The sequence below is a fragment of the Mauremys mutica genome, chromosome 19 (genome assembly GCF_020497125.1).
Source record: "Mauremys mutica isolate MM-2020 ecotype Southern chromosome 19, ASM2049712v1, whole genome shotgun sequence".
NCBI classification, from domain to species: Eukaryota; Metazoa; Chordata; order Testudines; family Geoemydidae; genus Mauremys; species Mauremys mutica.
This window is the reverse complement of record NC_059090.1, coordinates 15,997,591-16,013,287: the sequence shown is the minus strand read 5'-3', so window position 1 is coordinate 16,013,287 and position 15,697 is coordinate 15,997,591. Positions and strand designations below refer to the sequence as shown.

Here is a 15,697-nt window from a genome sequence, read left to right as displayed (position 1 = left end):
TTATTTTTGCACAAACTATCTCAAGAACGTGTATGTAGTGCAACATACTTAGGTGCACAAGCTAATTTTTCCCTTTATTATTGGTTGAAGTCACACATGAAGAAGTCACACACTTGCAAATCATCACTGAAGTACCCAAATGAATATTTGGCACCCACTGATAACTGTTTGGGCTTCAGTATATGGGATTTATTCATCGAAGTTTGGCCTTAACCCTGCAAAACTTGGGCTACTCGTGTGTATAAAGTTAAAGCCATTGCAGGTTTGAGGTTAAAATTTGGTGTGAAATTAAATGTTAGTGGATTCCTTCTCTAGCTGTGCATCATTACAAAAAAAAATTGAAAAGCATTTGGATCATTTCAATTCTATGCAAGTGAGGAAGAATAATAGGACAGTACAAAAACTCTTAGAAGAAAGCCGTTTAATTATGTGAGCATGTTGTAATGAAGTTTCAAGCTGGCTAAAATTAGATCTTACAGAGCATGAATATGCAGTAGCGTTTTGCATGCCAAAGTGGGTTTGTTTTCCAAAAAAAGTAACACTAGCTAACTTACAACCCGTCTATACAGGGAGCTATTCCTGACTAACTATATGGTGAATGCTCTTTGGAAGGGATTCAGAATAAGGCATCCACGCGTCAGTCAGAAATAGTTAATCCTCTTTAAATTAAGACCACACCATATTCTGGTTTAATTTTCCTGTGTGGACAAGCTCTAAATCTTACTAGATTGGAGAATGCACTATATATGCCTCATTTCTTATCTGTGGATAAATTAATTTATGCAAAATATGAATTAAGAGCATTTGCAAATATAAAGGACTGTCCCTGCACAAAAATACATTGGCACCTTGCACCAAAATGCACTTTTTCACAAGTGCAGCTGGCATGTCATTTGCCAGCTCCAACTACAATTTCTGAGTTAGTGAAGCTGGACAGGAGAAATAGCATTTATCAAATGAAGGACCCAAAGGCCCTGGTTCTTACTATTATTATTTTAAAAAGTAGTAGCAACCAGGGATTTTTCAAGCTTTGCAATGAGTTGATGCATTCATGCATCTCAGACAAATGTTGTACAAGGGTATCATGCGCTTATATTTTTCAGACAGCATTATGTGCTATGAAATTATTCACAAATATTGCACTGCTCTATAGAATCTGACAGCTGCCATGTCTAATGGATAAGACCCAGCCAGTGCACCTTTATTTTTGTATCCAGCAGACTCTAGCAAGCCTAGGTGTATAGAAAACTCAAAAGAAAAAGCATAGATTTGATTCTTTAACTCAGGTGTGAATCAGAAGTAGCTCTGTGGCCCAATTCACTGTTGCTCTGCACCTTGTGCAGCCATGTACACCATTGTAAAGTGAGTATAAAAACCCCATCAGATTAGCAGGATGGCATTTGGCGCTGATATGAATGACTACCCAAGGTGGGGGGCAACAGAATCATGTCCAGCCAGGGTATGTTCGCATAAAACTGGTATAAGCGAGAAGAGATCAATAAGGCCTCAAGTTAACCTAGCCTTCCTCTCCTGGACCTAGGATAACAGTTTTTTCTGCCTTCAGTCCAGGTAGAGATTTTTCTCTTAAAAAAAATCAGTACAGCCAGCAATTGAGAAAGAAGCTATCAAATGAGATCTGTATAGGCTATTGATCACTTGACTTTTTACTCAAAGTAACATTAATGCATAACATACATAGGGGTAAATTCAATCATCAGAATTCAACAGTTCACTGCACACTAACAGAAAGGATCCATTCTGGAGAGAGAAAAAAAGTCCATGCAACAGAAAGACTCCCATTGACTTCAGTGGGCTTTGGATCAGGACTTACAGGACTCAGACAAAATGGCAGCATCAGCTGCAGTTGTCTTTTGCATCTCACCCTCGCACCTCAACTATACACCAGCCTTGGCTTAGGGACCGTTGATAAAGTTCTAAGGGTCCACTTAGGGAGCATCTCAGATGAGTGAGCCCTCTCAAAGGTTACATTAGCATAAAAAAGGGCTGAAAACCATGCATATGCAATTTTCAGTTTGCCTTCAGGAATGCAAAGATAATGTACTAAAACCCAACTCAGCAACCAGAATCCAGGCACAGTACAAATGCACCCCGTAATCATAAAGTGAAGATTCTATAGGTTTGTTCTACCCCAAAATTCTAAGATATGAACGTAGGGCCAGACTCACATGTACAACCTGCCTGCCCATGCCCATTCAGTGCTGCAAGTCAGCCATAAACCTGGCTAACCCAGTCAATTCAGATGTGTTTGCAGCTGCTTTGCCACACTGGAGTGATGCAAAGAAGCCAGAATGTTCTGGTGAATCTGGACCTGCATTTGAATTACTTAATTTGCTTTCCTTCCATCAACTTCAATGAAGCTCACAAAGCAGAACTCTTGCTATTTAGTTTTTAAAAGCAGGAAGCAACCCTAACAAGGCAGGTTTTCCCATACTCGCCAAGATCTAGGCTTATTATACTGGGCCTTAATTACCCAGGATGTTTTAGTCAGAAAAATAGGTGATTATGCCATTAAAAACTATGCTGATGTTCGCTACACATTCTTTCCTATTCTGTATTCAAAACCAGCATATTAGAAGTAACAACATGCACTCAATTCCCTGAGTGCTCAATTTTCCTCAGGAAGTTAAAGCTATGATGATTCATAAGCAGAAAAGTAAAGAGAAGCTCTATATGAAAGGAAAAAAGTTTCAATTTTAATTTAAACAAGAAGTTGCAGCCATAAATGCTTTCCAAGTAAACTTCTCTCAGTCAAATTACAGCATTTTGCCCATTACTCTGTTAAGATTCAGTTTAGTCTGGAAGCTAGGGTGACCAGACAGCAAGTATGAAAAATCGGGACGGGGGTGGAGGGGTAATAGGCGCCTATATAAGACAAAGCCACAAATCTCAGGACTGTCCCTATAAAATCGGGACATCTGGTCACCCTACTGGAAGCAGAGCTGTGAAGGGTTTGGGTCACATCTGTTTCTGAGAGTCTTCATTTTCATTTCACATTGGATCATAGTTTCCCCCATTCTCATCGCTAGTTCAGACTCGGATGGACCCAGGAACTGCAAGCAAAACTCCAGCCAAAACCACTAAGGCTGACCTGGCCTTGCACACATTTCTCACGATTTAGGCCTAGTCTATGCTGCCCTGATTACAGCCATTGCTGGCCAGTCACACATTTGCAGAGATCAGCATGTAGGTGGTCGTGTCTAGGGGTTAGGCCTGACTCCTCCAGTGGTTGGACCAGGAGCCAATAGCCAAGAATAGGAGCCAAAAGATCTGTCATAGGCCGGCTGCCAGAGCCAAGGGTCAGAGCCATCGTCACGAGTCAGGAATTGGAGCCGAGAGTCCAAGCTGGGTTACCTGAAGCAAGGGTAGGCAGGGGCAAGGCTTGGTCTGAGACAGGAGCTATCAGCTACTGCAAGCCAACAGCACTCATTAGCGTGCCCAGAAACTGGCTCTGCTGCAGGCCCTGATTCCTGACAAACACACACCTTAGTATAGACAGACGTAGTTGCTATTTGCACCACCGTCCTGCAACCGAGGTAAGCTCCACGAGGGCAAGTGGAGTCTACACTTGGGGGTTGCAATGCTGCAGTCACACCAGTGGCTGGTCAACCAGGCTGAAGTCCAATGTTAAAGCTATAGACAATGACGGTCAGGACAAGCTCTTGCCAAACCAGGCTGTGGTTTGCTTGGAAGATCAAACCTTTGGATGGATTTAGGCTGATTCTCAAGCATTTAATGGAACTCAGAACAAAGTGAATACTGTTTAGTTTGGGTTTTATTGCGTTTATTTCAGTATGGTACTTCCTGTGGGGAAAACAGGAAACAGCATACATGGCTTACCACCTGTTAACGCACTGCCTGGGAACACTGTCATTCTATTGGTGGGAGGGCAGGACTGGGTATCCAGACTTTTATGAACCACACTTCCCAAGAATCCCTCAGTTTGGGGCTCAACCAGGATCAGGGCTGTACTTGGCCTGTAGCCTCCTCTAATGGACCAACACTCTGTTACAGTTCTTAGGGAAGGAAAACCAGGTAAGTTTTGCAATGTCATGTTTTGACAGTGATAACCTGACTCTGCCAATGTTACAGAAGGAGGAGAGTGGTTTTGTTTCATTTTGAAATATTCATCTTTTAAAATGTACGTATGATGCTAGTTGTATCCTGCCACAGAACCTCTGTACAACCTCTGGAAAACCACCTGAGAAATGTGACCTTTGGGAAGAGCCTGCAAACTTTGAGCTTCAAGACCTTCTCCTCACTGTGCTCATCACCAGCCTTCATATTGAATTCCAACTCTTCTGTGCTTATTAATTTTCTATTAAACTCATTTCTGTTGAAATCTATTATTCACTCTTAAGACCAAGCTACTACTCCACTACAGCCACATTAACCTCCATAAAATAATTAAAGGCTGGATTTTCAGCAGGAGACCTTGTGTCACCTCTCTGGAACCTAATATGTCTTTCAATGGCATGGATTATAATGAGATGTTCAAATATAGAAAATTGAGTTACTGCTTGTTTCAGTTATGACATTTATCCAGCTAGAATGATCCTTTCCTTCTGACCTTGGTAGCTGAGAGTAGTCTTTAAAGGAAGCTATCCTTTTAATCTCTTATTTTATTAGCATTTAATTACTGTAACAAATTTTCAGACTACAAATTCTATAAGGATTTTAATTCAATTCCCTCTCTCCCCCCCCCCCCAAAGTACAATATGACAAAGGCCAATATATTTGTTTGAACTTTCTTCACATTCAGGATTAGTGAAGCATTTCTATCTGCATATTTGTTCCCTCGCTTCCCCTTATGGCACCTGTAAAATATATTCTATTTATTTTTAATTAAATGGTTTCTAGTGTCGGGACTTGTTCATAGCTCAGTACTCAGGCCTGGATTTACTCAGTGTAGTCTATTTCTATCTACTAAGTTTCTCACTAATTCCATTTTACTAATAGAGTAACTTTCACAGTATGTGTCCAGGAAAGTGAGAGAACCACATCAGAAGTTAAATCATTTCTAAACGTGTGGCATGATTGCAGTTAATGGATCGTTATTTTTGTCCAAGGCATATTATATCTATCCCACACTCCCACAAATGAAAAGATATGCAATTAAAGTGCATTATTACAATGAAATGTTTTATGCAACAGAACTGTTACAGATCCAAATATATTTTTTTAAATATTTGTATTTATAGGATCAGTTTTTTAGTCATTTTTGCATGTCTTATTTAAACCTCCAAGCTTTGTCTATTCTCTTATTTGGACCATATGCTACTCTATCTTATGCAGAACAAATGAAGATAGACAACATGAGACTTCCTTATGGGTGAAGTTAACCCCTGCACGAAGGAGCAACACAAGGTGTATGCAATACTTCAGCATCCAAAGTAGCTCTTACATTAGGTACAAAGGCTTAAGTGCTTTGCACGGGGATGAATTTCCCCTTATGTGATGAGGGAACCACTTGTCACTCTATAAGGGGAGGAAGAAAGCCAAAGATTAAAAGAACCTATGTGCAACAGGGTAGCTAATGTGATGTTCCCATAAAGGATTCATGCCAGACTGGCAGTGAAAGCTAAAAAGATCCACAAGTGTTCCATGGACTGGGTAAAGGAAACTGTGCACAGGTGAGAGCTGAATCAATCTTCCCCAAGTGAACCAAGAAAGCCAGAAAAAAACAAAACTGGTTTGTTTCTCGCCCAAACTGAGCACTCCATTTATCACTAAAACAAAATATAGATTTTGTTATGGATTAAAAGAATAGTAGAAGTTATTTTTTAAATACTAGATTTTTTTTAAAATTGTTATTAATCCTTTTTGTTTTTAAGTTCAATACAGCAACATCTTTAAATGCAAAGTCTAAATGTTTAATTTTAAAATAGTAGACATGAAATATTTTGACTTTTTCAGGAGGAAAAAACAAACAGACCACCACACACTTTTTTGGCCCAAACTACTAGTCAATTCTGACCTGACTTCATAGCTTTGATGCATCCAAAAAACTGCTTTTCAGTGAATTTACTATTCACCCATAACTTTTCTGCACAGCTCTAATGATAATGGTAGGAGGCCTTTCAGTGTGTAGCTCTAGTGTATTATGATACACACAAGAAGTCACTATTCCTATTTGAACACACGTTCTCTCTTGTGGTAAATACTAAGAAAACATTCAAGTTACTTTATATCACTCAGAGAGCAAATTCAAAGAGAAACACTGTTTAAATTTAAGCTAGTTATTGACAGAATGTGCAGTTTGTACAGACGTAAAAAACCAGAACAATTTGGCAGATTGTCCTAACCCAACTGTTATGTTCAGTAAAACTCAGCTTAGAACAACTCAGTCCTAGGGGCAGTGAAGAAGAAGGCTGGTAAATGAACTTTTGTTCAACATTGTATCTGCTGGGTATGAAATATCCAGATTCCCTGGAATCTCTTTAATATCACCGGAAAGTCAAAAGCCCCTCAGCCACCTGAGTCCCCTGTGGTTTATTGAACTGGAGGGAGGAATGGTGTTTTTTAAGATGAAAATGATACCTCGGGCTTTCAAGGTTTCATTTGGTGTAAGTCAGAAGTAACTTCACTGGAGTTGATGGAGTTCTGGTCATGTAAAACCAATGTAAGGTCAGAATCGGGCTCCTAGTTCCTGCCTTCTTTGGGTAAGTAGATATGAAAGCCCACATGATAGTTTTCATAAAATTAAAACCTTGCCAATGCCCTTGGACAGAGCTGCTCCTCCTCCCATGCCGGTGCAGCATGACTGCATCTGGTTGTCCACCTGTTACAGCGGCATTTTGGTGATGCTGTTTGCAGTTAGTACCTTCCATCCTGAAAACTGCTACGTTATTGCAAACGGTTATTATAATTCTTGAAAGGGAGCAAAGTTGTTTCATGCAAACATAAGCAAGAAGATCTTTCAAAGTCACTCTTCCATCAATGTGGTATGTCAGGAGAAATACTCCACAACTGGGGCCCTTTTCATTCAATGACTGGATTACAACTAGTTATCATAAAATCACTGAAAAGACAGAAGAAACAATCCCAGCTTCTCTTTCTTTCTGGTGTTGAAAGTCTTCATTAACCTATAATGCTTCTAAAATGAAGCACTTAGCATTTCCTTAGTCAAATTATACAGCTCATTTCATAGGAGAAAATTTTCATGTCACAATGGATAAGAAAACAGGTAGGGAAATGATTTAAACGAAGTACCTTGCCAGTGACAAGAACATTTCCTTGAGATGAAGTAAAACTCCATCCTTCATGAAGCATCAAATATGCTGGAAAATGAACCAGATCTTGCTTGCTGGCATACTTTAACAATTTTCCAGAACATCATTTTAATAAATGCAGGTTAGTGCATGCATTTTCTTTAACTGTATCTTCATCCCTTGCGGAAGGGATTGACACTATGGGCCACATTCATACAACTTAAGTAAATGGATTTACACTTGTGATGAGAATCTTGCCCTGTGCTCACATAGGGTTGTAATTTGTAGACCCAGCCTACCCCTGAAGCTAGCAGGAAAACAAGCGAGTCCTTCCTGTCCATTTAGAAAAGGGGCCACAGCTCTTGGCACTGAATGCAGACCAAGTGTGGGGAATTGTTCTCCAGCAGCACACCATGCAAGATCACTCTTCCAAGGTCACTCAACAGGCCAATGGCAAGAGAAGTGGGTTCTATTCCCGTGCCCTAAAATGAAGGCCTAGTGTATTAATTTTCAGTCTCAAGTCCCTAGTCATTCACCAACACCAGAAATTCTAGGGTGTCTTTCACATAGGAGAAGGAGATGTTCCGCATCTCTATCAATTTCTCCGCCCCTTATCTCAAACACATTGGTCAGCCTTGTTTTCAGAGCTTAACTAATTCAAAAGGCTTCCAAACAATTCTGCTGAGAAGAGGACATAAGGATTGCTATATTTTAGCAATTGTTATGCTGCATGATTTTTTTTTAATACTTCACTATGTAGAACATTAGTTTTCTTAGAAACGTCTCTTTTGCGGACATTCATTTAAATGGATTCTACTGTACCTGTTTTATGCCTCTTCATTCCAACAGAGTTTAAATTAAGCTTTGAAGTTTGGTGAGAAATCCCATCGGCATAAAACTTCAGTGCTATTTCCTGAGTACTGGGGAGTTTAAGAAAAAAAGAAAAACAGCGCCTCTTTTCTTACTTTGTTTTCTACATCCTGATCCCAAAATGGCTGACTTTGAAAATAACCTTAGCACCTAGCCTTATGCATTATTCATGATACTATTACATGTAAATATGGTTTCTAAAAGGTTAAAGTAAAAAACTCCTTTCCCGCACAGGTCACAATTATTTAATATTCTGACACTGCCGCTTACTTTGTGAATATTAATGACAAAAAAGTGACCTAAAAAGCATATTCCCTCCCCCCCAATATCTAAGATATAAAGATTGCTTGAAAAACCTGGAGCTATAAATCTGTGCAAGATTTATTTTAAAAAAGCATGCTTGGGGGGGGGAACAAAACATTAAAAATCCATTAGAATTTTATAGAGCAGTTGGATTACCATTTAATAAATATTTAGGCTGCTAAAAAGATCAGTTCGTTATATTTTTCTTGTCATGGTTACAGTCTGAGGGGATAGGGAAGAAGTAGGTTTTAGCCTTCAAGGGGAATCATTGCAATTTGTACAAATTATAAAAATGAGACTTTTTTCAGGACAACAACCAGGATGCATCTGGGAAATATCTTATATTCATGAGCCTAGCCAAATTTAAGTTTGGCTTTCCATATACAGTAGACCTGGCGTGTGCCAACTACCTTACACAGAGAAACAAGCAATTCATTTAAGTTTCACAGTATGTCTATGGGATCATTGAAAAATAGCCTACTGATAAAACAATAGATGTGTTTAATATTGGGGCAGTAGAAATAAATGATACGAGAGCGCGTTGGGGTTTTGTAGGTAGATTTATTCTCTCATCTCCCTCTTGATATAGCTATCTAGAGAGAGAGAGAGAGAGAGAGAGATATGAATTAGCACACTAAAGTTCAACACTGCAGACCCCTATTTACATGAGCTGTTCTTAGTAAGTTGTTCCACTGAAGTCAACACATCACTGACAGGCACTTAGATACCATGGTGATGGGCACAGTATTAGAATCTGAATAAATAGCAAGGTCTAGTCACATGAGTAACTCTTTACAGGAATAGGCCTGTTGTACTTCAAAGAGAGTGTTATGTGGCCAAGTGTGCCATATAGCTTTCCATAGTCAATTCACTATGGCAGCATATTTTAGTGATGCAACAGGTCTTGAAACAAAATGAATGTATCTATTTGCTCAACAACAGAGATGAAGGAGTGAACAAAGTATTACTTGAGTAATATCTCTTGCTGGGTATCATTCCAAATACCATCTTTTTCAGCCACTGGCAGTGACAATAAACTGTGTTTAGTGTCCCTAAATTTGATAAGAATTACAGGGCAGACAATATACATTCAGATGTACGCTTAACTTCCCCAGTTTTCTGCTTGACACAAAGTACTGCAAATGCAAAGGAAAAAAAGCAAATGTAAACTTTTTATGCACACAGGATTTGATCCAAATCAATGGTAGTCCTCTCATAGATTTTAATGGGCATTGGATTATCCCCACAGTTTAATCTGTTTGGTGCATTAAAGGTATAGGACCTGAGTCGACTCTTGATTATGTTAGTGTAAATCAGAGTGACTGTACAAGAAGTCAGTTGAGGAACCCAAGTGTAAAATCAAGTGTGAGAATAGAAGACTCACCTTCTGACAGATGCCCTGAAGCTGTATCATTTAATCATGCTTTAAAGGCCGCAATGCTCCATTGTGACCTGAAAGACAAAAAGCAAACTCTCAGCTATAAAATACAAACAGGAACTTCCTACTCAAAGGAGAGTGACTTTGTGCATTCTGGAGACTGTAAAAGTTTAGTAGGGTTAGCATAAGAGAATGATAAAATTTATAGCAATACTTGGATCATATTTTGATTCTACCAGGGGCATCACATATTGGGCGGGAGAGGGGGAAGAGGAAGAGAAGAGGCAAAAAATAAAAAAAAACCCCACGAACCACCACCACCACCAAATCACTGTTTGTTAACTTATCCCTGTTTTCATCAGTTTTCTAAGAAATACATTGCTGACCAGATCCTCAGTTGGTGTAAATCAGAATAGCTCCACTGACTTCAGTAAAGTTATGCTGGGGTTTGATGTAGTAAATTGTTAGGGATGAAATTCCCTCCACCCTACCCCCCACGCCGCAAGCAAAACAAGTCCCAATTAAGCATTATTCTGAAGATTTAAGCAGTGCAGAAGGCCAGCAGATTCTATTGACAAGAGTGAATTTCACCTGTACTGCATTAGACTCTTCAGCACACAAAAATTATCCCTACCACACTGCAGTCACAAAAACCCTTGCAGCAGTAACACAAATTATCAAGAGATCTATTGCTGTTGGGAAGAGAGTGATCAGTAGCATGTTAAGTGGAATTTAGATGGTACAGCACTTCAACCTGCAATAACGTTTACAGGTAAAATCCTTCTGAAAGCACAAGGTATAAGATTTACAGTGCAGTTGTACACTGACTTCCCTTTCTAACCATTTAGGGAGATCTTCTCTGCCTTCCTTTGAAATAGTCTCTTCCTACTGTCTTCATTTGTCTATATCTTGAGGTATGAATTTGAGACCTCCTGCCTGGCCATCAACAGGATTTGAAGCCTGGACCTTCTGCCCACAGCACACTCCTATACCATCAAAGCCAAAGAACAACTCCATCAGCTGTCAGCAGTAGTAAGTTGTTATCCCTAACCTGGGCTATGTGACACATGCTGTACCAGTATGCACATATAACCCACACTAATATCAAAGATCAGGCCACCTCATCCTGGACTAGATGGATTTGATTAACCTATTGTCAACACTTCTTAAGACTTTGCCCTTTAAATACAAGCCTCTCTGCTCCTCTATAACAACATCTCAGAGTAGACAGTGATTTTTAATATTATGCATGCAAGATTATTCATTAGGAACAAAAGAAAGATGAAGAAAAGTGTAGGTCCTGTACTTAGTGGGAAAGGAGAGCTAACAATGGACAATATCAACAAGACTGAGGTATTCAATGCCTGTTTTGCTACAATCGTCATTAAAAATATAAATGGTGACCAGATTCTCTAAGTTAATATTAACAACAATGTGGAAGGAATGAAAGCCAAAAGAAGCAGTTAAAGATGATTTAGATAAGTGAGATGTATTCAAGTGAGCAGGACCTGATGAAATTCACCGTAGGGTATTCAAAGAACTAGCCATTAGCAATTATTTTTGCAAACTGATGGGGGACATGTAAGGTCCCAGAGGCCTGGAGAAGGGCAAACTTTGTTCCCTGTTTTAAAGATAGGTACTAAGAGCACCCGTGGGACTATAGCCTAAATTCAATACCGGTGAAGAAATTGGAAAAAATTATTAAACAATCAATTTGTAAGCACTTAGAGGATAATAGGGTTATAAGGAATAGCTAACATGGATATGTGAAGAACAAACCACGCCAAACCAACATAGTTCCATTCTTTGACAAGGTTACTGGCTTACTAGCTAGAGGGAAGCATTGACATGATATATCTTTGATTTTAATAAAGGTTTTGACACACTCCCACATGACAGTCTCATAAGCAAACTAGAGAAATGTGGTCTAGATGAAATTACTATAAGGTGGGTGCAAAATTGATTGAAACACCATACTCAAAGAGTAGTTCTAATGGGTTTGCTGTCAAACGGGGGGTGGGGGAACATACCTAGTGAGGTTCCACAGGGTTCTGTCCTGCGACTGGTACTATTCAATCATTTTACTAGTTACTTGAATGGAGAATATGCATATGAAGTTTGCAGATAAGCTGAGCGGTGGGGGTGTTGGTGGGTATTACTAGCACTTTGAAGGACAGGATTAGAGTGCAACACAGCCTTGACAAATTGGAGAAACTGTCTGAAATCAAAAAGATGAACTCCAAAGGAGACGATTACAAAGTACTACAGTACGCTCGAGGACAAGAAACCAAACCAAATGCACAAGTACAAAATGGGGAATGACTTGCAAGGCAGTAGTACTGCTGAAAAGGATCTAGGGGGTTATAGTGGATCACAAATCGAATGAGTCAACTGATGCATTTGCAAAAAAAAAAGAAAAAGGCTAATATGCTGAGGTACATTAACAGGAGCATTGTATGTAAGACATGGGAGATAATTGTGTTGCTCTCCTCAGATGGTATACCGTGTCCAGTTCTGGGAACCACACTTTAAGAAAGATTTGGAGAGAGTGTCCAGAGAAGAGCAACAAAAATGATAAAAGGTTTAGAAAACCAGACTACTGAGGAAAGGTTAAAAAACTGAGCACATTTAGTCTTGAGAAAAAAAAGAATGAGGGGCACCTGATAATCTTCAAATCTGTTAAGTGCTGGTACAAAAAGGATGATGATCAATTGTTCTCTATATCCACTGAAGGAAGGACAATTAGTAATTGGTTTAATCTGCAAGGGAAATTTAGGTTAGGTATTAGGAAAAACTTTCTAACTATAAGGTTAGTTAAGCACTGGAATAGGCTTCCAGGGGGTTGTGGAATCCATTACTGGAAGGTTTTAAGAACAGGTTAGACAAATATCTGTCAGGGTGGTCTAGGTGTACTTGGTCCTATCTCAGTGTGGGTGGCAAGGGGGAGATGGATTATATATCTTGTTGAGACCCCTTCCAGCCCTACAATTCTATTATTCTGTGCCTTACTGCTAAGGAAGTTGGAGGTTTCTGTGAGAGCTTTAATCTCATGATCTTTTTGATTGGGGAGTTTACAGTGAGATTATGTTAAAATTAAGCATGATGAATTTCTGACTTCAAGGATGAAATTTAGCATACATTTTCCTAATACAGTCTCTCCACAGCAGCTTGAGTTCTCACCCAACTAATGGCCATTCTGAGTAGTTTAAAAAATGGATCAGCAGTCCTAGTGCTGTGAACAACTTCCTATTAAAATGTTCATGGTTTGTGAGTAAAAGTAAGTACAGGAATAATGCTCTCTATATAATGTGAAAGTACTGTCCATATTCTCAGCTATACCCATACAAGCCAGGATCAGGACAGGACAGCAAAATAATTGCAGGCTTGTACAGTTTCAGAACTTCTAATTGAGCCCAGGGGGGCTCTCAAAGGTAGATGTGACTAGAACAGTCTTGCTGCTAAACACTCACACAGCAGAAAAACTGCATTTAAAAGATATGGAAGAACCCCAGGAAACTCTCATCCTCAAACACTACAAGAATAGAAGGTGAGGTAGGATAACATTAGCCCTTCTCTGGTTAAAAGAACAGTCTTTTCATTAGCATGCCAATCCATGGCATTACTATAAGTGCTAACATTTCACTGCAGAGTTCCACTCCTGCTGTACAATATTAAAGGTGTAATTTTGCTCATCAGATCTGGTAAACTATTATTATTATCACTAATATTATAGACTCCAAACTGGGCACTATTATACTAAGCATTGTCCAAGCACACAGGGACAGATTTCAAAGTCTTTTTTCAAACTCAATAGTACCTTACCCAATGGGTTGCTCCACAGAAGCCAACAGGACCACTCATGGAATAATTAAATTGGCAATATTTTTTATGGCAGGGATTGTCTATCTAGATGCCACATACAAAAACACTTAAAGTGAGTTAGTGCCTTAAGACACTTGTGTAGAGGTGGAGACATTCTCTTTGTAAGGGCCTCATCATGAGGTCCTTACTCAGGCAAGCTTCCCTACTGAGTACGAAATTCATGGCTGAGCTCTAAATAGATCACACTGATGTATATATAGATAGGAGAGTTCCATCTGACAAACATTCACCAGCTGAAAACAAGGTTTGCTGGGGATGGAAATCCTGGTAGCCCACAATAGTATATTATGCAAGATGTTCCCCTCAGCCTACAGGATATTTTCTAATGCTTTGTTCAATTTATCTTAAGGTTGTGAGCTGGTGCCTTTCACCAATATATGAGTGACTCCCAAGTTAATGAAATTGGCATAGGCTGGTCTCTTATAGAGATCGTGGCAGCTTCAGTTCACCTCCTTTCTCAGGTTCCATCCCATTTTAAGTGTACCCAGGGAATGGGTAGGTAGCGAAGATTAGAACTGGTTGGAAATCTTGCATCAACATGTTTTCTGGGGTTATATTTGTTTGTTGGAAAAAGCTTATTTGTCAAAACCAACAATGTTTGTGCAAAAGGGACAGTTTCAATACGTCTCCTGATTTGGAGAATTCTTTTTTAAAGTTTCAACATCCTATTTCGATGTTTTCTAACCAGTTTTGTTTTTCAGTTAGAAGTTATTGGTTTCAAAATTTTAGTTTATATTTAAAAGTTAAGATGATCAAAATGTTTCATTTTGATCAATTAAAAAAAAGGGGGGGTCTGATTAGGTCATCTGTTCATGAACATTTTTGGAATTTTGATTTTTTTCCCCCATCCTGATTTGATGTGGGAAACATTTTCAAAAATCTCACAGGAGAGGAAAACCATTTCCCTACCCCCTTCTGCTGAAGACAAGTTAACCTGTTCTATTATTTGATCTTAGATGTTTGTCACAATCCCCCCACCCCTCAAATTGTCTTTCTTGTTTCCTCTTCAAATGTAGTTTAGCTGGACATTTCCTTTTTTTGCTGACTACTATACAATAGGCTCTACATCTAAATTATCATTTTCAGTATCATTACTGCATAATTTGTGGGGATATCACTGAAAACCTGTAGGTTCCCAGGCCAAGAAAGGCCAGTACAACACCCAGAGTCTCTTTTAGGCTCTTCTCTCAGGGTATGGGCCAGTCTCTAAACATAAAACTTAGACAAAACATCAAAATAAAGCAACTCCTGTGCTCACCAGAGGACACAGCTACCAAAGACTTTCCCCTTTGCCTTTCTCATTGCTGAACAAAGAATACGCCTTCCTGGTGCCCTGCTTCAGCACCCACTGCAAGAACCTATCTCCTTTTTCCCTCCAGTTCCTCCTCAGTTGAGCTACTTGCAGGCTTTTATAATCACTTGAGCCCTTCTCAGCTGGGTCTGATAATTGAATGGGGCTGGCTGGTCCCAGGCCCTTAAGGGGGCAGACCACCATGTAACAAAACCAGAGGTTAAAGTGAAAGGCATGTTGGGATTCTCTTTTGTCTGTATCTGCCTCTGTGGCTCTCTGTCAAAATACAGGATACTAACACGGGGTATGACTGTGTGTAGGGACGTATGTGGGTCAAAAGGCATGAATCAGGGATTTTGTTTGCAAAATTTTGGAGGTTGAACTAAAAACAAAAGGGCAGGAATTGCAAATTGTGATTGTGTTTTTTATTAAAATAAAAGTTTAAAGAAAACAAACTTGTCAGCGGGGAATTGATCAGGACAGTTGAGGTGATTGATAATGGGAGATGGAGCCATTTGCCTTGGGCTGATCCAACTCCAACCAAGGTCAGCAGGGACTTTGTAGAAGATTGTGAAGGGCTCAGATATTACAGTAATGGGGGGCCATATATGCCCCTAAGGGTACAGCTACACCACACGCTTCTTTCAGCAGCATGTAGAGAACATATATAGATATAAATAGCAGTGCAGACGATGAGGCACAGCTTAGGTGAGCAAAGACACACCTGAGGTCTCTGGGTATGTA

At 39.5% G+C, this 15,697-nt stretch overlaps 1 long non-coding RNA gene across 2 annotated transcripts; it reads right to left on the bottom strand.

The window, feature by feature from the left end:
• Nucleotides 1-6,037: 6,037 nt before the first annotated feature.
• LOC123353073 lies at nt 6,038-15,035 on the bottom strand. 2 transcript variants are annotated; one of them, XR_006574379.1, is made up of 4 exons: nt 14,921-15,035; nt 9,787-9,854; nt 8,052-8,149; nt 6,038-7,039 (listed from the first exon to the last, which is right to left on the bottom strand). It is a non-coding gene; the product is annotated as an uncharacterized LOC123353073 (long non-coding RNA). The 2 variants fall into 2 exon arrangements; XR_006574380.1 differs by lacking the exons at nt 6,038-7,039; nt 8,052-8,149 and adding an exon at nt 8,801-8,995.
• Between the last annotated feature and the right edge of the window lie 662 nt (nt 15,036-15,697).